This window comes from Mustela putorius, unplaced genomic scaffold, assembly GCF_011764305.1.
Source record: "Mustela putorius furo isolate JIRA1106 unplaced genomic scaffold, ASM1176430v1.1 tig00004013_pilon_pilon_pilon, whole genome shotgun sequence".
NCBI classification, from domain to species: domain Eukaryota; kingdom Metazoa; phylum Chordata; class Mammalia; order Carnivora; family Mustelidae; genus Mustela; species Mustela putorius.
Window position 1 is genome coordinate 777288 of NW_025422151.1, and position 24697 is coordinate 801984.

At 44.5% G+C, this 24697-nt stretch overlaps 1 long non-coding RNA gene across 1 annotated transcript in view; it reads left to right on the forward strand.

Annotated features, from left to right (window-relative positions):
* The first annotated feature begins 23164 nt into the window (after window positions 1-23164).
* The window catches only part of LOC123389774, a 47439-nt gene continuing 45906 nt past the window's right edge, over window positions 23165-24697 (forward strand). The window contains exons 1-2 of the long non-coding RNA XR_006604408.1: window positions 23165-23442; window positions 24210-24366. This is a non-coding gene — a long non-coding RNA (uncharacterized LOC123389774). The remainder of the gene's footprint in view (window positions 23443-24209; window positions 24367-24697) is intronic.

Sequence of the window (24697 nt, forward strand, 5' to 3'; positions counted from 1 at the left end):
AGCTTGAGTGTGCCGTAGACTCACCCAGGAAGCTTATTTTAAAAATGCAAATTCTCAGGCTGCACTCAGAGGGGTTCCATGTTTTATGTCTTTCAGGGGTCTGGAAATCTATATTTTAAACAACAACAAAAAAAAATCTCGGGTGTTTTGGGGAAGAATTTTGAGAAACATTGCTTTAAAAGACTTATTTTTCATTTCCAAATACAGAGTTTCAAATTTTCCATCATGCTTATGGTTGTTTTCCACGAATGACAACATCCTACAATTATAAAACATTAGACACGTAGATAAATATAAGGTGTTGTTTTTATTATTTTTAATATTTTTCTAGAGTAAACATGGGTCCACCTCAAATCAACCTGATTCTTCCCTCACTTTATAAGGTAGGAGAAAGGAAGGGAACATCAGGACTTCTACAAAGAGGCAGAAAGAGACTCTAGACAAGTTCACTTTGGCTGGGCTTGCAGTAGACTCTTGCTCCACTGTCTCCACTCAAGAGGCATATCCGGTCCCCCAGTATTCTGATATCCAGACAATTCTGATACATGTGGGTCAGTAACCATACCTGAATAGGCATTCAGGACCCTCAGCTTGTCTGTTTGTCTGACTATAGCTTGACCGTCTCATTCACTTATGTCTTCCATGTGGCCAATTCTACCATCAAAATCAGATAACAAACTCTAAAAGCAAGTTGGGGTTTACCTTACTTTTGCAAGGACAAAATCAGGACTGCTTCAAGCTACTCGGGATATATGCAATATTTTTGGAGAGGGTGACCTTAAGTGACACAGGTTTGCAGAGTCAAAAGTTTGGTGGCTTAAAATATTAAATTAAGCCATAACAATAGGCTAATAGAATGTTTGAATTTAGTACTAAATGGCACCTGAGTTATTGCCTCTGATGCATTCAATAGAATGTGACCTTAGTAATGACATCTTTTATAGTCCTATGCCATTCAGGAAGAGTGAGTCAGCCATTCACTAATATTTATTCACATATTTTTACTATCAGTATCTACAATGTACTAGGCAAAAAAGAGACATGAGGAATAAGAAGTAAGTCCTGGCTCTCAAGAACCAGACCCTGCAGTTGGGGGAAATTCTCTGAGTGCGGTATGTGCTATGCTAGAGAGAAGAGTGGGTCACCAACAGGTGCAGGCGAGGAGATACAGAGAGAAGAAAGTGACCAAAAAGGGCTTCTCGGAGTGAGGGACACTTGAGCTGAGTTTTGAAGAACAATTAGAAGTTAGCCAAGAGGATTGTGTAGAGAGGAGGTGGTGGCTGCCATTTTGCGCACTTTGTGCACAACAAATAGAAGACCAAAAAGGTATGGCTCAATTTGAAATGCAAGAAATTGTTTTAACGCTAGAAAAGAGAGGAAAAGCCACATCCGGAGGACATGCAAAGAATCTAGTATTTTTCCATATATTGGCTATGACAATCTTTGAAAGATTTTAGATAAGGGATCAACATGATAGAATTGGGGTTCATTCATCCATTGATTTGCTTCCACAAATATTTGTTACAACAGGAGTGAGGCGTGCCATGCTGAGCACTGAGAATATAATGCGGAAGAGGACAGAAACTGTCCCTGCCCTCACGGAGTTTAAATTCTCATGGAAGAGACATAGTATAAGCAAGTAAACAACAACAGAAGAAAGATTCACAGTTGTGGTAAGTACTAAAAGCCAACTAAAGATGGATATGGCACAACAATGAGGGGATTGATGGGGAAAAGCTTCTCTTAGGATGTGACATGGAAGTTGAAGTAGGACAAGGAACAAGTTAGGATTTAGATTCATCTGTTGATTTACTTTGGTAAATAATGCTTACATACCAACTTTGGAGTGATTTGGGAGAACAACTGAAGGACATTCTAGGCAGAGGTAAGAAGAAAGGGAAATGTCCTGAGGTAAGAAAGAGGTTGGCCTAAGAACTGACAAAAGACCAGACTGTCAGGCGTGTAGTGGACAGACAGGGGACAGCGTGAGATGAAGTGTGGAAGTTGGGCAGTGAGACATCACGGGAGTGTCAAGTAGAAAGTGACATGCTTTGATTTTCTTCTGTAAGAACATTGACAGCCTTGTCAGAAGAAATGGGTGGGAGCCGGTAAGGGTAAAGCAGGCCACCTGGCTGGGCTGTTTTGGTGGCACAGGTGAGAGGTGGACATGACTCAGACAAGATATTAGTTATGGAGTTGGGGAGAACTTTTAGGGTTTGCCTTGGACACAGTAGGAAGAAGAGCGCCTTGCAAAAATCACACTGCTATTTATAACCATGCTGGTTAATTACTGCCAGAGCCCAGACTGGAAACCAGGTCTTTCCACTCCATGGCAGCGGTTTTTCCACTACATGATGCACACTCCAGAGAGTCCAGAGATCTTTAAAGTTTGGGCAAATCCTTTTTTTTTTCTCTCAGTCAAATTTCTTTGATTTGAAGTGCTGTCAAGTATAACCCATCAGCAGTACGAGATTCAGGGTGAAATAAAGGGAGAAAGAGGAAGTGAGAATTATGTATGGTGGTGTGGTTTTCATTTTATCATTCACTTATTTACTCATCGATGGCTTTTATTTGGAACATATTGACCCTGATGCTTTTGTTATACCAGAATGTGCAGTAAGTTATCTGTAAGCATGAATATTTTCCTTCTAATACCCAAGAGGATTTTAGCTGTGTGCTGAAGAGAGGTCACAGGATTGACATGGTGGCCTTGTTATTAGCACGTGTCTTCATAAGATGAGCAACAAGGGAGCAGAAGAAGCAGAGCAGTGTCCTGTGTTCATTCAAAGCACACCAGGAGGTTTGCAGGATGGTGTTTTTGTTTTTGGTTTTTTTCTGGTCTGTTCCTCCTCTGGATTGGGACACCCAGACCTGAGGATACAGAGGAAGAACCCAATTCCCTCGTAAGCAGTCGGGGTGCTCTTACGTGTCCCATATACATCTGACAACAGACTCATCTTTTCCTACACCCCTTGCTCTCCCAAGGCAGTCCTTCCACTCACTTTCTTCTTTCACTCTCTTTCTCTCTCACACCCACTTACAGTAGTCCTTAACAATACACAACAGGAGGAAAAGACAAGATAAAATGTTTCAGGGGAAAAAATGGTAGAAGACATTTGCTGTTAAAATCACCACATGTAAGTGCCATTCATTATGTATTGTTCCTTCAAATTAGTAGCTTCGTCTAATTGAGCTATGCTGCTCTCTTGAAAGCTCTCTATCAATGTCAAAATCAAAGATAGAGGGTGGAGGAAAGACTGTTTGGGAAGATGGTATTTTAAATGTGGGTTTATCTCAAGGAAACGCCATTCTTCTTCCATCTATCTCTGTAAGCCTTTGTTCCTAGTGTGTTAAAAACTCCACCAAAGTTAGTGGTTTTAACACACGTCCCCAGGAGAATTCTTCTTGGGAGTCAGACACATGAAATTGGTGGGTTGGGGCTCCTTGTGTGATCTGGAGGAAGCCAGAGATCTGGATTCAGAGTTCAAAGTCTGCCACTCAATAACTCAGGAAGCTGGGGTGTATTAGATAGAGCTAAATCCTAGAGCCCATCCTTGCTGGAGACATAGAGTCACTTCATGTCTATGGGCCTTATCTTTATCATCAGTCATGAGGAAAGCTAAAGAACATCAACTGACCAGGCATTGAACTGAGCGCCCAGACCATTTAGAACCAATGAGGTACGAATTATTCTTCCAATTTTACAATGAGGAAACCAAGGCTCCACAAGTCATCCTAATTTTAAGACCTGGGCTCTTTCCAGGACATGTGTCATCTTCCATGATTTCCACAAACATTTCACGTAAAATTCACTTTTTGAAAGTCTGTATTTATAGTTTACACTGTAACAAACCCAAGAAGTACACTCAAATGTGTTTTATTACACAGGCTACAACATTGGAGATGTTATATTCATCACTTTCTGCTATTGAGTTTATTGATTTTATGGGGAAAATGTACTAATGCTTCCCCTGCCTGCCTTCTCTGCCAAATTCAAAGGAATCATGGACAGTAAGTGGATTTGTTAAAAAAAAAAAAACAAAACAAAAAAACCGAAAACCAAACCGAACCAAACCTAACAAAAACAGCATTACCTTTTGCAGCTGCTTGCCTGGTGTATTAGTTACCAATTATTGCATAATAAGTTATCCCCAAATTTAGTGGCTACAATAATATTTGTTATCTCAGTGTTTCTACAGGCCAACCCATCTGCGCATAGTTTTGCTGGTTCTCTATATCACCCCCAGGCTTCAATCAAGGTGTCAGCCGGGGCTACAGTCTCTGAAAAAGTCCACAAGGAAAGGATCTGCTTCCAAGCTCATTCACTTGGTGGTACAACTCAGTTCCTCAAGGGACCGGTGACCTCTCTCAGTCTCCTAGCACATGGGCCTCTCCACTGGGTCAGCTCTCAACATGGCAGCTGGCATCACGAGTGCAAGTGAAAAGAGCCAGAGAAAATGTATCCCAGAGAGACAGAAGTCACAGACTTTTCAAAATCTTATCTTAGAAGTGACATCTTATTGCCTTGCTGTATTGACTTGCTCTTCGGAAGCAAGTCACTAGGTCTGGCCCGATATTTAGAGGCGGAAGTTGCACAAAGACATGGACGTGGGTAAGTAAGGATCTTTGCAGACCATCGTGGATATCAGCGTACCACACCTGGTGGACCAGTACATTCCAAACACTGCAAAACCAAAACAAAACTGAGAAATGACTTGACGCTGAAGGCAAGAGCCCTGTTGTCACCACCAACTTTGAATTTCACATTTTTAAGATATTTTTAAAAGATTGTATTTAATTACTTGGCAGAGAGAGAGAGATCACAATTAGGCAGAGAGGCAGGCAGAGAGAGAGAGAGGAGGAGGCAGGCTCCCTGCCAAGCAGAGAGCCCAATAAGGAACTCAATCCCAGGACCCCGAGATCATGACCTGAGCCGAAGGCAGAGATTTAACCCACTGAGCCACCCAGACACCCCTGGAATGTCACATTTTTGCACTCAGCAGGATCTTTGTTTTTATCAACTCAACTAGCAATATATTTCAATTCATATCAATAAATTCATATTTTAAAAATACCTCTTTATATCTATGTATATAAGGTGCTTCTCTGAAAGAGTCTGTTGGGTCGGAGTTAGTGGGTGGAATGACTCTGCTTACAACATGACGTATGAAATGGTCTGGGTCATTCCATGTACCATGGAAAATGAGGGGACTGGACTTTTAAATTACACTGAATTTTCCTTTCAGCTGTAAAACCAATTTTTCTCATCTGAAAAGTGGCCCAACTAACACCGCACAGATGTGTCAGCAGAATTAAACAACTGATAATGGATGTAACGGTGTTTTTGTAAAATTATAAAATGCTGTTTTATAATATGCACTGTACTTTTTTTTATGATAAAATGCTATTCAACCTAGAGTCTTCCAGATGTATGCAACTGCCAGGTCCTCCGAGTTGCTTTGAGGGAGGTTGGAGGACAGTTGGGAAGAGCTACCCAAAGGAAAAGGTGACCACACCCAATCGGCTGCACCAACTGGTCGACATCTCCTGGTCTTCTGAGGTGAGACCCGCCTTCCAAAAGATGCTCTGAAAATGACCAGGGCCCACAGACTGCACCTTCAAAATTTGAGTGACAGAAAGTGACTCAGAACCGGGGAGGATATTTCCTCCAGGCAATTTGGCTAAAAATAATACGGTCACAAGCAATTTAATCCAAAACAAGATGGCAGTGATGAAAATGAACAACTTGTGTCAGGATGAAAATTTGATTTGAATAGATGATTTCTTGAAATGAAATGTCTATTTCTCAAATGCTGTATTTTTTTCTGTGGTGATAGTTTGGGTGCATCACCCACCAATTTTATAACTATTTCTGCAAATGTGAATTATTTTTGCTTTTTAAATAATTTATTAGTAGTAGATATATTTCTTTCCTCCCCCCCCCCCAGGTTTTCTCCTTCTAATACATTTTCTGCCAATGAAATAGTTTACTCTGTGGAGTTCATCATTGTGGAAATGTAGGAGCAATTTAAAGGTTGCTTCCAAATCCTTGACATTACAAATAGGACAGGCCAGGGACATTTGGCTGAAATAATTTCCAAATTAAAAATGATAAAAGTAGAAAAAATTTCTTAAGAGACATAAATATCAACTGGGGCTATTTCATTTGGATCATGTTATTATCTCAACCAAATAATTGTCTTATGTTACTTGTTTTTTTGTCTTTTCAAAACTACATTTCAAATGTTGGCATCTTGAAGGAGTAGGACTCAGACCAAGAATCAACAACTTCACCAAGGACCATAGCCCCAGGGACACAAACAAAACAACCTCCTGAGTGACTGTCTCAGGAAGAAAGGGGACACAGAGGAAACTTGCCACGATGGCTTATAAATGCTCTGAAGACACCCCTGGGAGAACCCAGGAATTAGTTCATGGGGCTTTAGGAAAATTGGATGTCTTGCACTGTGTAGGTAAGTTCAAAATGACAGTGAAATTGAAAATGTCACTGTTAATGGTCTTTCCTGTGAGGTTTAGAGAGACTCAGATTGTACAGCTCTAAGAAGTCATTATTTTACCCTTGGTACCCCCCGGCCATTCATTTTAAGATCATGATTGTCAAAGTGGGATGCAAAGATGATCTGGTGAGCCTAAAACTGCTTTAAAAAATAGCTTATATTTTTAAAAAATGGGGCTCCTGGGTGGCTCATTGGGTTAAGCCTCTGCCTTCGGCTCAGGTCATGATCTCAGGGTCCTGGGATTGAGCCCCGCATCAGGCTCTCTGCTCAGTGGGGAGCCTGCTTCCCTCTCTCTCTGCCTGCCTCTCTGCCTACTTGTGATCTCTGTCTGTCAAATAAATAAATAATAAAAATTTAAAAATGATCCCTTGAGGTATGGAAAAAAATATTTTCACTTCTCTTTTTATGTATTATCATATATAAGAAGATAAAATAAAAGGGACATACTAAATGTGACGTAAGGATTGCCACCAGCTTCCTCACTCTGTCCCTATGTCTAGTCCTCCCAGGCCACCAATGGCAGGTGAGGAATGAAGTCACTTACCAACCTGAGGTCTGTGAACACTGATGTGCTACATTCGATGTGCGCCATAGTGGAGTAGATTATACCGTTTAATTCTCACAAAACTAACACTCCTCCCAATATGCAAGTGGTTTAAAATGCTTCTACATTAAACATTCAATATATTTCTAACAATGAAAGAGGCAGCCATCAGTAAGAAACTTCTTGAGCTTCTCTTTCTAATATAAACGTTTATGAGACGTAAATATAAATGTTCCTTCGGTGTAAAGGTGACATTACAGCAATGAATACAAAACCATCTACTTTTCAAAAGAAACTCCGGCTAGAGAGAGAACACTGTGGAAGCAAACATCTAGAAATGTTTCTATTGTTTTATTATTTCAGCGCCAGAAGCGATGTATTTTCCCTTAAAAACTTGTAACTTCCACATTTAGGAAACTTGGAAACTTTTTTCTGGCGTGTTTAAAAATCCTCCAAAAAAAAAAAAAGTCTCAGTGGTTTTCAAACCCATTTGTCAAAAATGTTAAGATGTAACAATTTCTGATTAGCTATAAAGCACACCTGATTGACATTAGAGAAGATGGAAAATTACTAGCCACATTTCAACTAAACCTTTAATAGAATTATCAGAAGGGATGGATAATAGCATGTCAGGATGTAGCAGAGGCAGCCTGAGACACGTGTCCCCCACCTGGAACTGCTCATACCTGGGTGTATCTTTTCCAGCTATGTATGTGAGTAAATGGAGCGTATATCCTGATCTTCCAATCATCGTATCACAGGGTGCCTAAAAAAACAAGATTTGAACAACGATAAAGCATATTTATTTTTTTATCACTAAAATGTGCACTTACCATAAGGAAATGCATAATTAAAAATAAACATAGCTATCTTGAGGAGGATGTTCAAGTATTGTATTGGTAGTGTGCAGAATGAAAAGTCCTCCTACCATCTATTTAAGACAATAGTGACTCTACTCAATCTGTAATCCACAGGCCAGAAAAACAAAACAAAACAAAAACAAAAACTATGCCCTCTTCAAAGCAGCTGATGTTTATATTAATCAAAGTTGCTTCTTTTGTTCTCACGCTAGGTCTTTATGACCAGGAGGATACCGGCAAGGAGAGACATTCTGGCTCCTAGCCAGAGCTGGGGGAAGGGCAGCAGGCCACAGGCCACACCAGCATCACCCTGCCATGGGGCGTGCCAAGGCTGCTGATGAGAAATTCATTCTGAAGGGGATCTAAGTTCTTAGAGATGCAGCAGAGGAGAGCATGGTCAACACTCAGTGGCGGTTTTGAAACGGAAGATATGGACACTTATGAGATGGTTCATGATTCCTTTCCTAGACTCAGTTTGCCAAGAAACTGTATGCACTCCCCATCTGACTTGAGTGAAGTTAACGAATTATTCCACCAAATGGACAGATCTCTTCTGCTTTCGTCCTGGCCCATATCCTGGCCCTCATGGATCCCTGTAACCCTTTACTCTTGGTTTCTCCGCTGGCCTCTGCTCCAACGACATCCTCTCCTGACCTGAAAGCCTGAGAGCATCTATCCATCCATGCCGGGACCCCACCGGAGGGATCTTCCCTAAATGTCAGTCCCTTATTCTGCATATGGAACCGGTGTATCAGAATGCCTGTCAAGGCTTTCTACCAAATGGCTCCTCCCTTTCTTCTGGCTTAATTTTATTTATTTATTTGTTTGTTCATTTGTTTATTTATTTTTGACTTCTCAGTAACCCCCCCCAACATCAATCAGACCAGTCCCTTTAACATTCGAAAGACACATTGTTCCTCACTGCTCTTTCCTGAAGGCTGATTCCTTGCAAAAGGAACTAACAAATGCCACCAGCTTCTTTTCCTATAATGCGTGTTCCCTTCAGATTCTATTCCCCTATGAACCTAACTCTGGTCTATCCAAGCCCTCAGGGTCTCCTGTCTCAGTTCCCACCATGCTTGTAATGTGTTAGACGGAATCCAGGATCCTCTTGACTTGTTTGCTGCCGGTTTACTCCTTTATTCCGCTATTTTCAGCCTGGATTGGATGTTCAGCTAGAGAATAAATAGAACATTTTTTGACCTTTCCTTGTTCATTCTTGCTAGCACCTAGGGAGAGTAGTTGATCAGCAAATACTAATGAGACATGGATTTCTTGGATCCACTCGAGTTTCTTTTCGCTCTACGTCTATGTATCTTGTTGAGCTCACCTCCCTTATCTGACACATTCTTAAGATAATTGAAATCTCACCCTTTCTCTGAAGGTTAAAGGCCAAAAACTTCAATCCCAATCCAAGGCTGTGCGATATCACGTGGCATCTCCTTCCCAGGCAGAGAGAGCTCTGACCATTGTTTCTTTAACAAATACGTAAGTAAATACATTTTCAACGCCCTCTAGGAGCTTTATTATTCTGGAAAGAATTAAGCTAAAACATAAAGGATAACCACCAGGTCAACCCTTAAGTAAACACAAATTTTCATCCACTGAGACTTGGAAATAATCATCTTCAGATTTCAAATTCTGACATGATCCTAAAAGCATGGACATGTGTCCCCACGTACCCAGGCACAGCTTCCGTCCTCTGATAACATTTTCATTCAAAAGTTAATTAAAGAAAATTAAGATCTCGCGGATTCACCTGCCGTACTGACTTACGAAAGCACTGCCAAGCTGGGCTCTCCTCTATGAAATGCCAGACAGAGGGATCTCAGACAAACGTGTGAAACAGCAGCACCATTTCAGCTCCTAATGGATTAATCAAAACAGAATCTCTTAAGTAGCTTTGTTACTAGATTTTAAACAGAACCAGAAGTCATGCATCTCCTGAATTTTCTTCTCCTTGGGTGGGCACCATGCCTTGTCTATTTGCTGGTTACAACGTGTTTCTAAGCCAGAGCGAGCGGCACGAGGCTCAGGTGCGAGGCGGGGAAACAAATCCTGTATTTTCATGCTACCACAATTGCACTTTTTGCCTTTGCCTCTTTTCTTGACTTTTATTTTCATTCTGTGCATAGCAACTTCTTAATTAACATTTTAGATGAGAACGTCAAAAACAGGGAGATGACAGACTGCTACTATTCTTGGTCTTGCTGACACTTTCCCCGTGGCGGAATGACAGTCACAGCTGCAAGTCATTGCAAGGAATCTGCCTGAAATTGGTAGTAAGGTTGGGTCAGAAAAACTTCCATTTTTCGAAGCAGTTTCACTGCCCCACGTCGTACTTAACCAAAACCGAAAGTCACGCTAAGGAGTGGGTTTGTGTCTGAGCCTCTTTGGAGGGCCACGGGGGCCGGGGAAGACCATAGAGCAAACTGTGCATTTCTCAACACATGTTCACTGAGCCTCTAGATTCGTGGCATGGTGAACGCAAAGGGCAGACAATGGCTTCTGCCTACAAATGGTGCGCCACTGTGTCGGGTTAAATGAGGCAGTCCACAACTCCAGACTTTTATGAAGGCTCAGCATTCCCCGTGTTGTTCACACCCAGCTGCATAAAACGGCATCACTTGAGTTGTTTTAGGAGGAAAAAGTTGGCAATTAGGCAGTTATTTATGCTGAGTGCCTGAACAATAAAATCAGCCAACTCAGTGGGCACGTGTAATGTGGGTGAGGTGGGGTAAGGGCGGACTCGTTCCTTGATAACAGGTTTGGAAGGCACCACCATGCAGCGGTCGGATTCTGTCCTCTTCACTTCTCTTGGCCTGAGTAGACCTGCCTGATGTTGGGTCGGGCTGTGGTCAGGATCCTGGGCCTCGAGATCCCCCATGCGCCCAAGGCTCCATGGACATTGCTGACTTTTTCCAGTCTGTTTAGAGGTGTGGGGCTGGTGGTTACCCAAGAGGAGCTGCTATACGAAGAGGCAGGGTGGCCTGACTCATCTTAGCGCTCAGCCTTCAGATTGGTTCTTCTCTGTGGAGGGAGACGCTCATTGGCTTTTATTTTACTCTTGTCTCCATATCTGCGCTGGATATTTGGAGCGAGAGAGATTTTCAACATGAGCCTTTTGTAACCTCATGTTACACGTCCTCTCTGTCACCAATAGTACCTATGTTGTCCTCCCAGTCAAGTGAACACCAAGTAATTTTTTGTCGTAGGTGAAGAGATTGGTTGTAGTTTCTTTCTTTTCCTTTTTTTCTCCCCCCGTCTGTGAATTGTGCCTGACTGATTACTAAGATAAAACCCAACCTAATGTTTAGTGGAAGTAATGGTTCAGCATCTAGCTTTTCCTAGCGCTAAGACTTTCAGCCTTTTTGAAATCAGCTATCCCTTTCAAAGATCTGTAAAATACTTTGAAACGACAGCTGATTCTCCTTCTCTCTCTGAAGCCATCCTTAAACGTGCTTAGAGAGAAGATTCTAGCGTCTGTTAGTCATTCCGAGATGCCAAATGAGGTCAGTTAATATTTGCGAGCAACCGATGGGTACACGCCTTTCTGTCGCGTTCAGAGGAAGGACATCCGAGTGTTCAGAAGTACTAGATACAGGGAACTCAATCATCAACACCAGCACAGGTTTAATTAGGTATGAACAAGAGCCTCCATCTCCCACAGCTCACAGAACCCTCCAGAAGTCTCTTCTGGAGCACATTCTCATGTACAGAAAGGAAGGAGACGCGTGTTTAGCCCAGTTCCCTGCGTGCCCTCGCAGTTACTTCCTCTCCTCTTTAATTGTATCCCTCCTCTCATCAAAGTCTCGCCTCATCTTCGCTTCCCAGAAAGCAGAAAGCAGTAAAACGAGACCGTAAGCTAAACAGAGCCATCTCCTCAACCACAGAAGCACTTCTTGAGCTTGTTGCTTACTCCAGGACCCCCTCCTCACTAGCTGTGAAGTCCGTCCATTCGTCCCCGTCTTCTCCACTGCCTCCCTCCTCCGACCGCGGCTATCTCTGGTGTGCTCTGGGCACCAGCTCTCTAGTAGGCACCCAGTCTGGTAACTTCAGCCTGGACTCCACCCCACGGTGGAGGGAGCTTTCAAACACACAGATTTGGTCATGCCACGCCTATGTTAAAAACCTGGTAGGAGCCCCCATTGTTATAGATGATACAACGTCCAAATTTCCCGGCATGTTTCATTGGACCCTTGCCCACAGCCATGATGGCCTCTCACCACTTTCCATCTTTTGTTCTTCCCTCCAGCCACACCGCCTCTCTCTCATGTCTCATCCATGCCTAAGCAATTGCCTGCATTTGTCCCTCTCTTGGAATATCCTCTGCTCCTCCAGCTTCTCAATACCTGTCCAACAGGGCTAATTCGTTGATTGAACCTTTGGATTTCCACTTAAACACCACATACTCAGTTCTAGACCACTTGACAATTTCGGATCTGTTACTCTCTGTTCTTTCGTCACCCTTCCCCTTCCAACAACAGTTAGCATGCTTATTACAATTGCATGCTTTAGGGACTTCCCTTCTAGACCAGGGCTCAGCAAGCTATGACCCACAGCCCAAATCTGGGCCTGCACCTGTCTTTGTAAATAAAGCTTCATTGAAACATAGCCACACTCATTCATCTACATCTACATACTGTGGATGACCTCTTGCACAATACAGGGGCGGAGTTGAGTAGTAGCAAAAGGGGTCACAAAATATTTAGCATCTGTCCCTTTGCAAGAACATTTGCCAACACCTCTTCTTGACTATGAGCTCCCTAGTGGCAAAGACTGTGTCTGCCTTGAGTATCAGTATATTCTTAGTAGTCGACACAGTACCTAGAGATTAGTGAGGATTCAATAAGTATTGACCAAAGGAGAAAAAAGAATGAATGGAAGAAGTTGATATGCTTTAGGTGTGATGAAAACCCTAGGGACTCTCTTTTCGCCCCATCCCAAGAAGGACATTTGTTAAACAAAGTAGGGACATGAAGGAAATGTGAGCACTCTGATCCTAGCTGTGGCTTAACTGTTTTGGTTTGAGTAAGCATGAGAGGGATTTAGGCTTTATATCCCTCCAAATCGACTTGCCCCCCAACCTACCCCTTCTTGCAGACTACCTCTCCATTCCGCTTCCTTAATCACTCCTGCAGACCCTTCCCCTGGTCAGTGCTTGACTCATGTAGAGATCGAATACATATGTGTTACATGAATGGCAGAGTCTGCAATGGTTCCCCAGTGGTTCCCATTGTCTAGTTCCAGATACTCTCATGATTCCCTGGGCCCTCCGGGCCGCACCCTACCATACGTCTTGGTGTGAAACTTTTCCCGTGACAGGTTAATTTCCTCCACTTCCCTTCTAAAGACACATGCCGCCTAGGGTCACTGTGATGTTTTTGCTGTATTGTATCTCCCAGAAGATTCAGCAGAGCTTTCAAGCTGTTCCGAAAGGGGAGTAGCTCCATGGAGCCAAGCCAATTAAAGCAACTGAGTCAACAAGCAAATTACTCAGGAAAATCCCTCAGGATCTCCCCTGGTAGACCTGACTTCTTTTTGAAACCTGATGACGTTCTCTGCTTTCTGACCCAGTTCTCACACTGGGCTTTGGGATTCTGACCACTTTGTCGTGTTTTTTAGTATCTTCTGGAATAGACACTGGTTATTAGTCCTACTATCCTGTCATCACAGCTACGTGCTCATTCCAGTACCCCCTGTGGTAGTGCCCGCTGTGATGTCCATGCTGGCCACACCCCGTCAAGAATCCACCCCTCCTCCAATATTCAATCTAGATCCGACCTCCCGTACTAAGACTCCCTGTCTGCATCAGACTACTTCGGGCAGCATTTGGTGTTTACTTCTTGGGAAACCGAGAGGATCTGGTGTCAGAGAATGGAAAATGAGGCTCCAGGCTTTGCAGGAAGCAAATCTGTCCATACCCATTGGCCTCAAACCACAGAAACAATTTTGAGCTTGTCACTTACTCTAGTGATGTCCTAGGGCTGTTGAAGGCATATGGGACACAAGAGAAAGGGACAAGGGAGTCTGTTCCTGGAGTGATAGTTTCCTAAGCAGGGCTGTGAAGTCTAATCTGTCTCACTGCTTCTCCAATCTCAGTGGCGTTTCATGGCAAAGCATGTGACACGTGTGACAAAGGCAAAGGCATATTGGAATATCTTCGTTAAAAGATGAAAAGAAGGCAAATTCATCCACTACTTAAAGGAGGGATTCTGAACTGCTAACAGGGGCTTTACAAAAGTTTTAGTGAAAATCTGTCACAGAAGACGGCTTGAGGGAGGAGGACATATCTATCTTTATCTCTGTCTCTATCTCTATTTCTCTACCTACCTATTAATCTATCCATCTAACTATCTACAGAGAGAAAGCTTATATGATCATCCTCTTCGGTGTTGGAGAAGGAAACCTCTGAGAAAGACCACGTGAGCTGGCTGGAGAAGCACGATCTAGAAGCTGTCCTAGGAGGTTTCCTCCGACCAGTGTTGGCTGCCATGTAGGCTGCCGTTGATGTGGATTCCAGTCATTCAAAAATGCAGAGCACCTACCATGTGCTGACATGGAGATGACATCAGAAACAAAGCAGGTGTGGCATGTATTCCAGGGAGCTTTCAATCTAGTCAAAGAAAATCCACCCTGTTGACAATCAACAAAGCCCCCCCCCCAACCCCCCCACCCCCATGCCAGGAGGCTTGCAACAAAGAGGTCAATCCTCCCAAGCAGTACAGATGGGAGGGAAGCATTTCCTAATAGCATTAGAGTCAAGAGGGGTGTGGCTGTGACCCCACACCCCAGGGGGTCTCAGGGTCCCTGGACCACACCCTTGAGAATGTGAAGGTTTGTGAGTTGCGGTCAGGATTCCTCTTTCAACTGAATCAGAAAAAGGTCTCCCCTGGAAGGCTATTTTGCAAGTCATCTGGGGAGCAAAGCACAAAGCTTTCTTTGCTGCAGCAAGGTTTGTGTGGGCTGAAGGAAATACCTGTTTTACTAGCGCGGTGCTAGTCTTGGCACACAGAAGACCCGATAGGCACCGCCATTTCCCCTCAATTGTATCCATACTTATTAAAAATTTTTTATTACTATTTACAGTCATTTAGGCAGGATGTAGGTGACAACACATAAACACATAACAGTACAAGACTCCTCTGAGGCTGCTAAAACGAGGAAGTCGTGAGAAAATCCAACAATGTCCTCATTGATATTTCGGAGTAGGAAAGTTTAGAGGGACAATGGGCACCCCTCCATTTAGAACATTGTTGAAGATCTTTTCACAAGCGACCGTGACTTTGGAAGGAATACAAGAAAAACAACAGATCTGAGAAACCCTAATCTGAGAAGAGGAATTCTAGCTTCTGTGGGCAAAACCATCTTAATGACGATGCTGGAAAATGCAGATGGCCTGATTCTGGGTTCTGGGCCAAGGAGCAGATCCCAGGACCTCAGACTTTAAGATAACACACTCTGCCATGAGACCTGGAGAGGAAAAGATCTAACGTTGACTGCCCCTTACCCTAGGCTTTTTTGCCAACATGGCTGATGAGTGTGATCACAAAATCCCTGCAGAAGGAGTCCAGGTAGAGCCCTGTCAGACCCAGGGCGCAAGGCCAGTCGCCTGCCCTATCAAGTAGCTCCCGAGAAGTTCTGTCAGCAACCTCTAGCCCTCAGTAGCGATGCCTTCTATGTGCTACTCAGACAATGTGAGGAAAAACACAAAATGAATGTCTGGAGTTTTTTGTTTTTTTTTTTTTTCTTTTTCTTTTTGGTTGTTGTTTGTTTGTTTGTTTTTAATAAAACTAGAAAGTAATCATATCTCAGACTGGGTAGTCACCAGACTATCGGCATCTGTCAAGGCGGTACAGCCTCTGCGGGTCGTCTCTGGGAGTCTTGGGTGTCTGGGTTTGGGCTGTGTATCTCCATTTTTGGCAGAATTCTTTCCTCTTCTCTAGCATTAGGTTTTTCCTTTCTTCCTGCAGAGAACATCTCCCTGTTTTGAGAGCCTTTTCATGCCTAAGTTCTGGACTGGGAGGAGACTGGGTTGGTAGCATCCCCCCCACACACCCCCCACTCCCCCTCCCCCGCCCCATCCTCTAGAGCATCCCTCTTCCTGTCACCTCTCTGGCGCCTGGTGGCAGTGGGGTGGCTTTCCAGGGCTCTGGCTGCAGAAGGTGAGGCCATCCGAGACTTTTCTCCTGTCTCCTGTGTTTCACGTTTGACCTGCACACATGGATGGTTAGCAAAATTGTGCTCTGTGCAGGAAAAGCTGAAGATGATTACACCTCCCCATCCCCCTCCACCCCGGCTTTTGTGTCTTTTCCTTCTTGCCTTCAGAGACTGAAGCTGTGGGAGACTTTAGAGCTGCCTTACCATTGCCTGCTGGCTGCTGAGGAGGGATGTGCCCCTCTGTCTGGGCCTTGCCTCTCCCACAGAGGGTGGCTACTGTGTTCTAGCTACCTAGTGGGCTGTTCTTGTACTTTAGGTAACGGCTGCCCAATCTTCCTCTCTTGTTCCCAAGACAACCTGTGACTGCAGGCGGCCCTGAGAGTTTTAAATACAGAGATCACTAAGGTTACCTCCTAGTAGAGAAGACAGATTTTCCTGGATGGGAAAGCTGCCTTGGACTTGGGCTCCTATGGTGAGTTCAGAAGGAACCATTGACTGATGATTGCTTCCAACAGAACATTCCCTGGTCTCTAAGGCTATGTGTCTTCATATTCTGAGTTCTGCTCTGCGTGGCCCTCAGTCTTGGCTTTCCCTGGTTTTGTCTTCCAACCTGCCATCCCGAGGAATCCTCCTGTGTCTGTTCTATCCCAAGCCCCACCCCCACACCACCCGCCTCCATACCCATCCCCCACCATGATCAGTCCACTCCCTGATGTTATCGTCAGCAGGAAATCAAAACACCATGTGTGTGAACATAAAATTCTGTCATTTATTTATGCTACAGACTTCAGGAAGGAAAAAAAAAAATTACAGCTCTCTTTTTATTAAAAAAAAAAAAATTTGGCACAACGTTTAAGCATTGGTGGCCTTAAATCAGCCTGTTATTAACAGCCAGGAAATGCCTGACCCAAAGGTCCTCACTGCTATTATAAACTGTGAAAATTATAAAAATGGAAATAAAAAATAAGGTAATTACCTCTTCATGTGTTAAAAAGTTAAGTTGAATGGCCCGTTGCCATGGAGATGACTTCCTGTTTACTGTGCTGGTCTTCCCTAACAGTTAAAGACCATTCACCAGCCAATGGGAAAACAGCATTTAGCCTCCCATATTCCATTAACATTTGTCATAGTAACTCAATGTAGTCTATAATTACCAGTGAGTAAAATTCGGTAAATTGTATTTTCAGATGTATTAGTGGTTTTTAGTGTTTATTCATCGTATGAAATTACTACCATGGCCAAGAGCACTACTATATATTTTGAGGCAGCGGGATGACCCTGTATTTCAAATATCCTAGTTCTTCCTTCTAAAAACATGATACTGTCTTTCTGCTGCTCCAGAAGGACCTGCAGAGTGAAAAAACCTCATCTCTTCATTGCTTTTCAGGGCACCTCTATTGCTACAGGTAGTAATATACTGATAATAAATATTCACCTTAACAATAGCAAGAACCAAAGCAACCATTCCTGTTAACTGTGTATCAGTTCTCTGGGTTTTTATTTGAAAGATCCCAGGATCCTAGAATAAACGACTTGGCGCGTGATAACAAATAAAATTATTTGAAAACCAAGGAATTCTTGGCCTAAATGTAAAACTAAAATCTAACACAAAGCTATCGAATGTCTCTCAGGAGATAGAACGCATTTGAGAGCCTTTTGAAGAGAGGAGATGTGTTGAGTTGTTAAAAGTTTCAGGCACCATAAGACTCTAAACTGTGCTGATAAACAGGATAGGGAATCCTATGCTTTCTCTTGCGCACTGGGCTGATAGTAGAGCAGTGTGAAGCAGTTCATCCAAAAGCTGCATGGTGTTCCTGTTACATAGTTGGCCTCATACCACAGCTCTGGGAGCACCTCCCTTCACACTGGAGCTTTCTGTCTCCTTCTTCCTGGCCCTGCCTCTGCCTCTGACAAAGCCCGAGGCTTCCGTCTTACCCACTCCGGTTTCCCATCATTCCCCTCCCTGCCCCAGACTCCCGCTGGCTCCCACTCCAGCCCTCTCGACCTCTCCTTCCTGCCCCTCCCCTGCCACCCACCTGGGCTTCACAGCTGGCCCTCTATAACACCTGTAGCTTCCAGGCGCGCCCCGCCCTGCAGGCACAAAATACTGGCGACAAAACGAAACAGAGACAGCTCATGGCAGGACATGCAGTGCACGTGTCCCAACTTTATCGCAAATGATTACAGCATTTCTCGCCTTTAAAAAGAGTTTTAATTAGCAATAGATATGGGTTCGACATTAATTATGCAGTGGGATTCTAAAGTTCTGCAGATTTGTGTCCTCCCTGGGCACCCGTACCTTGGGTCGTTCCCATAGTTCGTTGTGTAATTGTTTAGTTCCTTTTTTTGCACTAACTGCATCTTGAGGCAGCGATTCTTCTTCATGGACCCTTGTATCTCTCGTAGTTTCTCATAGTTTCGACTTTAGGGTCGTGTACAGAATAGAAACTAGAACTGATTGATGAAAGAAATACTCGGGATCTAAACAAGATCAAGAAGCATATCTTACACACTAGGCTTCTTACCCTCTTTGTATTAACCCCCCTTAACCCTTTGTGTTTGTCAACAAGCTTGCACTATTCGTTTTTGGGGAGTTGAACTGGGTTTGAAATGTGGGTACAAAAGTAAGTGAGCTATCACTTCAGTAGTTCTGAAAAAATGTCTGAAAAACCTCCAACAGAAGACAAAATGAGCTTTGCTTTTGCTTTGAAAGGGATGAGATCAAGTTCAGGCAAAAAGGAATGCAATTCTAGTGACCATAGTTAATGGCCCTCTGTCAGAGGTCCTGGAACTTGTCTGATCAACGAGGGATGCCCCCTTTAGAGTTGTAGCATTGGGGGACTGAGTACGTTTGAGGTATGGAGAGTTTTAAAATCATCCCTCGAAAATGCTGCTGAAAGATGCACATGGTTCTGTTGTGTCTGTTCTAACATAAAACCCATTAAATGCCAACCCTACCCTTTCTTAATGCGACACACCTTTTTATCACCATTGCTAACCATAGAATAAAAGGATTTCCCAGTTTTGATTGGCCGATGGAAAAAGCTTGGTTTCTTTACTTTGGGAAGGTTAGAGGGGAGAGGTAGAGGGAAGAAGTGCCCTTTGGGATGGCCTTGGCATTACCTTCGGGGTCGGTTGTGGACGCTCCGTCATGGAGGCTGGGAGCAGGAAGACCAGAGATGTATTCTAGAAGCAAAACCTTGGGTAATGACACTAGCAGCTCCTGCCCCTTTGAGAATCTAAGGGGCCCCCACACTGATGCCACAGGAATTAGAATTAAAAGTCACCATGTTATTCATGACTTCACATCGTTGCTTCCATTTTTCTTTGCTCTGATTCTTCACCCTGGCCTCGGCCAAACCTTTTAGGAAACCTCTGTTTTAACAGCTTCTATTATTCATCTGTCTTCAGCAAGTTACATAAAAAGTATTGAAAATAATGAACTTCTGCCTTCTGCAAGAGGAAGGAGCTGGAAGATTTCCATCGTGTTGTTCAGAAAAAGGAGGTGACGCATAACATACTTATCTGTCTGACACATGCCAGGCAGTGATAGGCGATGTTAACAGAAAGGTCAGATGTGTCTGCCTCTGAAGACACAGATCACCCAAGCAGCAATATTTCAGGAAAGTTCGTCTTCCCAGTCTCGAAATGCTAAATGGTCGACCACTTCTATCCTGGCGGGCTGGGGAGTGGTGGAGAATGATAAATGCATGTGTAAGATTCTTTTTTTTTCCTGTAACGTCTGTTTGACATTAGTCACCTGTTCTGATTCACACAGAAACTCTGGGGCAACCGGGGAATGAATGCCTTTCCTATACTGGGTGTTGAGTTTAACCTGACACACAGAATTTTTTAATGGTGCAATTTTGGACAGGTTCATCAGGCCCGAGACTGTACGGATGAGGAAAGTGATCTGCAGCGATGTGAAATCAGAAACTATGGTGGTGACACGAGCATCCAGGGGATTTGGCGGCTTTTCATCAGTGCCCACAGGAATGGAGGTGGCTCCTGAGAGAGGCTGGATCTCTCATTAAGGGACAGTCATTGTGGATGTCTTCAAACTCATGCGAAGCGCCTGCCATCGCACCCTCCCACTCCCAGCCAGGAACTGTGGAAAGGGTCTCGGGAATAGGATTAAGCTCCGCCCCCCTCCCCTCACTGTCTCTGGCCTCCCCCTGCAGTCTTCCACCCCATCAAGTTACTCTTTCTCTTTAGCAAAGGCCTTAGCACAACTCTATCCAACAGAAATATAATGTGAGCCACAAACACATGCAGTTTTAAATGTCTTTGAAATAAATGGTACTGAATAAGTGACACTAACTTTAATAATATATTTTATTTAACCCAATAGATTCTCAAAATATAGTTTCGACATATAATCGTCATAAAACTCTGGAGATATCTGATACTCTTTTCTTTTGCTGCTTCGAGCTCCAGTGTGTATCTAGCAGCGCGGGCACCTCTGCATTTGGACGAGTCACATTTCAAGAGCTCAAGGACCACACCTGGCTCGTGGCCTCAGAGTGGCCACTGCAGTCGAGGCTGCTCCGGCTGTCATTCTCCTAGGTGACTAATAGGTGGCCTCTAGGCGCTCCACCAGCTTTTTGGTCCCAGTGGCTGCTCCTCCCCCCTGTGCCCGCTTGCTCTCCCATCACCCCCCCTTACTCCCCCCACCCCCAGCCCCGCCCCGGACTCTGAGCTCCAGCACTGCGTAGCACCCGCTTTCTCGGCTCCACCTCTAGAGGGCAGCTCTGAAAGGCGTCCGCGGGAGCCCTCTAGTGGCTGCTGTCAGAATGCACCGGGCTAGGCGAAAACCACTGGAGGAACCCAAATCCCACGAAGGGGCCCTGACAGGAGCAGGGCAAGGGTGGCGTCTCTACACAGTTCTTTGCTGCCATGGCCTGAAACAGGATCCAGCCCCGGAAGCTGCTCGTCGGGGCAAGGCAGCTGTGCTCGGAGGACGTCCCTTCAAAAGTACCGCCGTGCGGAGCCCATCCTTCCTTGAGGCCGCCCGCGGAACTCCGCTGTCTGCGAAGCTGCTAAGCTGTGCTCTCTTCCTCATTTTCACCCCCCCACCTCCACCCCACCGTGCCCCTGAGGGCATGAGCTGCCCCAAATCCATGTTGCCCCTTTCTTCTGTTAAGGGAAGCCCAGCTTCCAGCCGGCATCCACCTCTCTTCTCAGAGCTCACGCGCCTCAGGACCAGGAGCGGACCTGGTTGGTCTGGGCCTTGCGTCCATCCCCATTCCGCTGGGGTGGCTGAGACCACAGGACTAAGCCAATCGATACACGGAGTTCCCCGGGGCCAAGGACGTTGGCCCAACTGGATGCTAAAGGAAGTGTGACAAGATCTCCCCCAAAAGGTTGCTCTCTCTTAAGACTGAGCCACTAGAAGAGATCCTTGTTTGCGTCCCCTCTGGACACGGCAGCGGGTGGGTGTGAAGCCGGAAACTACTGCAGCGACTTCTGCGACCATCCCCAGCGGTGGGGGTGAAGCCAGCCCACACAGAACACAGAGGCAGGGGAATGGCGGGCTGACGGAGCCATTGGGGGAAATGGACTCCGAAGTCCCCCTTTGTGTATTTCCAGTTACATGGTCCTACATTTCCTGTTGTTTAGACAGTCTGTGCAGCTGGGTCATCAGTGGCTTGTGGTGGGAGCGTCCCTTAAGGAAACAGCAGAAACTGGAGTGTAGAAACTTTCTTGCATAATCCATAGCTCCTGGAAGCAGGTGAACAAATGATACTTTTTGGAGTTATTTATGTGTGTGTGTGTGTGTGTGTGTGTGTGTGTGCACATAGAGACAGAGATGAGGAGAGTCAGGCTAGTGTCCTATGCCCCTAAAGTCAGGACTGGTGTGCTATATATTCACCAAACCTAAGGTGAGTGGAGTGGAATATCTGCTTACTTTCCTAGGATGGGGACACAGATTCGATTCCAGACTTAATTAGTACCATTCAGAAAAAAATAGAGCGATCCCAGTCACTCTACAGACTGAGATTTCTATTGGAAATTTGAAGAAATAGCAACATCGAAGTAGTAAGTCTCTGGGAACTTTCCTGCTGGAAGGACTTTCTCTGGTGTAGGCAACATGGAAGGACTTTCCCTGGGTGTAGGCAACAGGCTCGGCCTTGTCCAGCAGGTGACCAGCAGGTGACCGCCTTGGTTGAGCCCAGCAGGAAGAGGATGAGACAAACCCACACGTCCCACCTCACAGCAGGCCAGCCACCCCTCCCTGCTCCAGAGTCACAAGCTCTCCCCTTCCCATCCCCGGCATCTGCTTCAAAACCTCTTGTCTGTGGAGAGGGGATGTGGTAGTGGGTGGCTCAGCATAGACACATCCGAGACTGGAAAAGCAGCCCTCAGCCCTGACCTTGTGAGGATGATTGTCTCCCCACCAACTCCGTTGGCAGAGGCAAAGCTGAGTCCATTGCAGTTCCTCTAGTTTCCCGGTGGTTCTTTTTTGGCCTGTCTTGTGAGGATTGTTTCATTTTCCTTCCATGATTTGTGAGATCCCTGTTCCAACCTCCCCATCTCCCTCTGATCAGAGCCTTGTCCTCCTACAGCCCTTCAGAACGTCTAAAGTGCCTCATGCACGTCTACACAACCTCGGACCTATCACTCTTAATCCAGAGGAAGGCTTGTCTTGTCAATATTGCCTCTTTCTCTTCCTTCTGTTTCTTCAAATTAACCAAATTCCTAGCCTTTGGAAGAAGCTTGTCTAAGAAAGACTTTATCACAGAGATTATAAGTCTGAGGCTCCAGAGCACACTCCCTGCTTTTTCGTCTTCCCTCTGCCACTTACTAGCTGGGTAGCCTTGAGGAAGTTAACCTAGTTAGTTTCATTTTCTAGCCCATAAGGATGATGTTTCTGGCACATGAGAATCAAAGCAGTTAATGAATGTGATAACATTAACAGATTTAGTGCCTTGAAGGTTAACACATAATCTGTCACATAATGAGCACACAATCAATGTGGTTGTGATGAAGTCGGCATCACACAGAACCTCAATGCTGCTTCTTGTAGCATCGTATTTCAATAACCATTAGCTGTTATTTTATCCCCAGTCTCGTAGTTGTGCCATTCCTCCTGACCACTTTTAACCAAAGGATTGATAAGAGGCTTGGAAAGGGAACAGAATGGATTTGTGATCACCCAATTGTGGTTTCCAGTATTATCTCTGTCACTTACAAGTGTGTGACCTCCGTCAAGTCATTTACAGACTCTGATTCTCAGTTTTCTCATTCAGAGAATTGCGTTAAGGGTATCTAACTGGAAGAGTCTGGGCGATGATCGATAACAGTAAATTTGGGCACTTGATCGGCGTTCAAAGTTATCACCATCATTATGACCTTCCCGGTGAGCACTTCTGATAAAATGACTCGGTGCTGTGGGGTGTCATATTATTGACTAATACATAATGTGGATTATCAACTGATATAATTTATGTGCAGCTGTGCTGACTCTATCAACATATTAGCAGAGAGAACTGCATAAATGCCAATTTTGTAGAATTTCCAATACCAAGGTACACCTTTTTATATGTAGCTTGCATCTGCAACTGTAGAACCCAAACACCCTTGTCTTTGTAAAAAGAAAAAAAGAGGTGTAAATACTTCTAACCATCAGCTGAGGACACCCCGTGCCAAATCAAAAAGGTTACAATGGGCTGAAAACACGGTCTGTCGACAACAAATTGACTCAATTTACTACTTAGTCACATTTTCCCTACTCAGAACTCTTGTTTGGTGATTTGGGTATTATGGTCTGCCTCCCAGCCCCCCCCTCCCACCAAACACACACTCACATGCACTACACATGACACACAGAAGAGAATCCTCTCTCTGCTTGGCAGGCAAGTCATAAACACCCACTGTCCTCACTGGCTACACAATCACCGGACCCTCTTAAACACATCACCTTAAGAAGACAGGGTGACCCACTGCACTTGACCTCAGGAGGAGGTGCAGGGACATTGGGTGAGCCGGGCTCCTGGACGTAAAAGAGATGCAAACGTTTTTATATTGCATTTCAAAGTGCTTTTATTTTCAGAACTTGTTGAGTCTTTGAAAAGCTGTGCATATTTTTACCCAATTTGTGATTACTGTTGAGAGTTTTTCCACAAGGAGCTGCAAATACTCCCCAATAATACCAAGTAAGCAACTGCAAAGACCCAGGGGTGGGAACCAGAAGTGGGTCCTGAACGTTAGAGGAGAGATACCAGAGCTGCCTTGGACAGAGCGCAGGATCCCCTGTTAGCTGAAAAACCAATTGGGAAGCTTGGTAAGTTTTTCTCAAAGATTTTTTTTTTCCCCCCAAGAGGTCCTCTTATTTCCAGAGCCTTTTATCACAGAAGACAAGAATAGATGAGCCATGTTCTGCTTTCCTGGAACAGGTTGTAAATTGACAGTGAGGGATAAGCTGACCCAGCGGTATTTGGGGGCCAGACAAATGTTCCAATTGTTATTTTCCAATGTTTGGGTTTTGAGAAACCAAAAACACGTTTTGCCCTAAGCTCTTTCCCCTGGATTTTAACAAGTCATGTGTATTTGAAGGGAAATTCAACCCAGATGTGTCCAATCTATTTACACTTAAATCATTCAAGCGTTGTTTT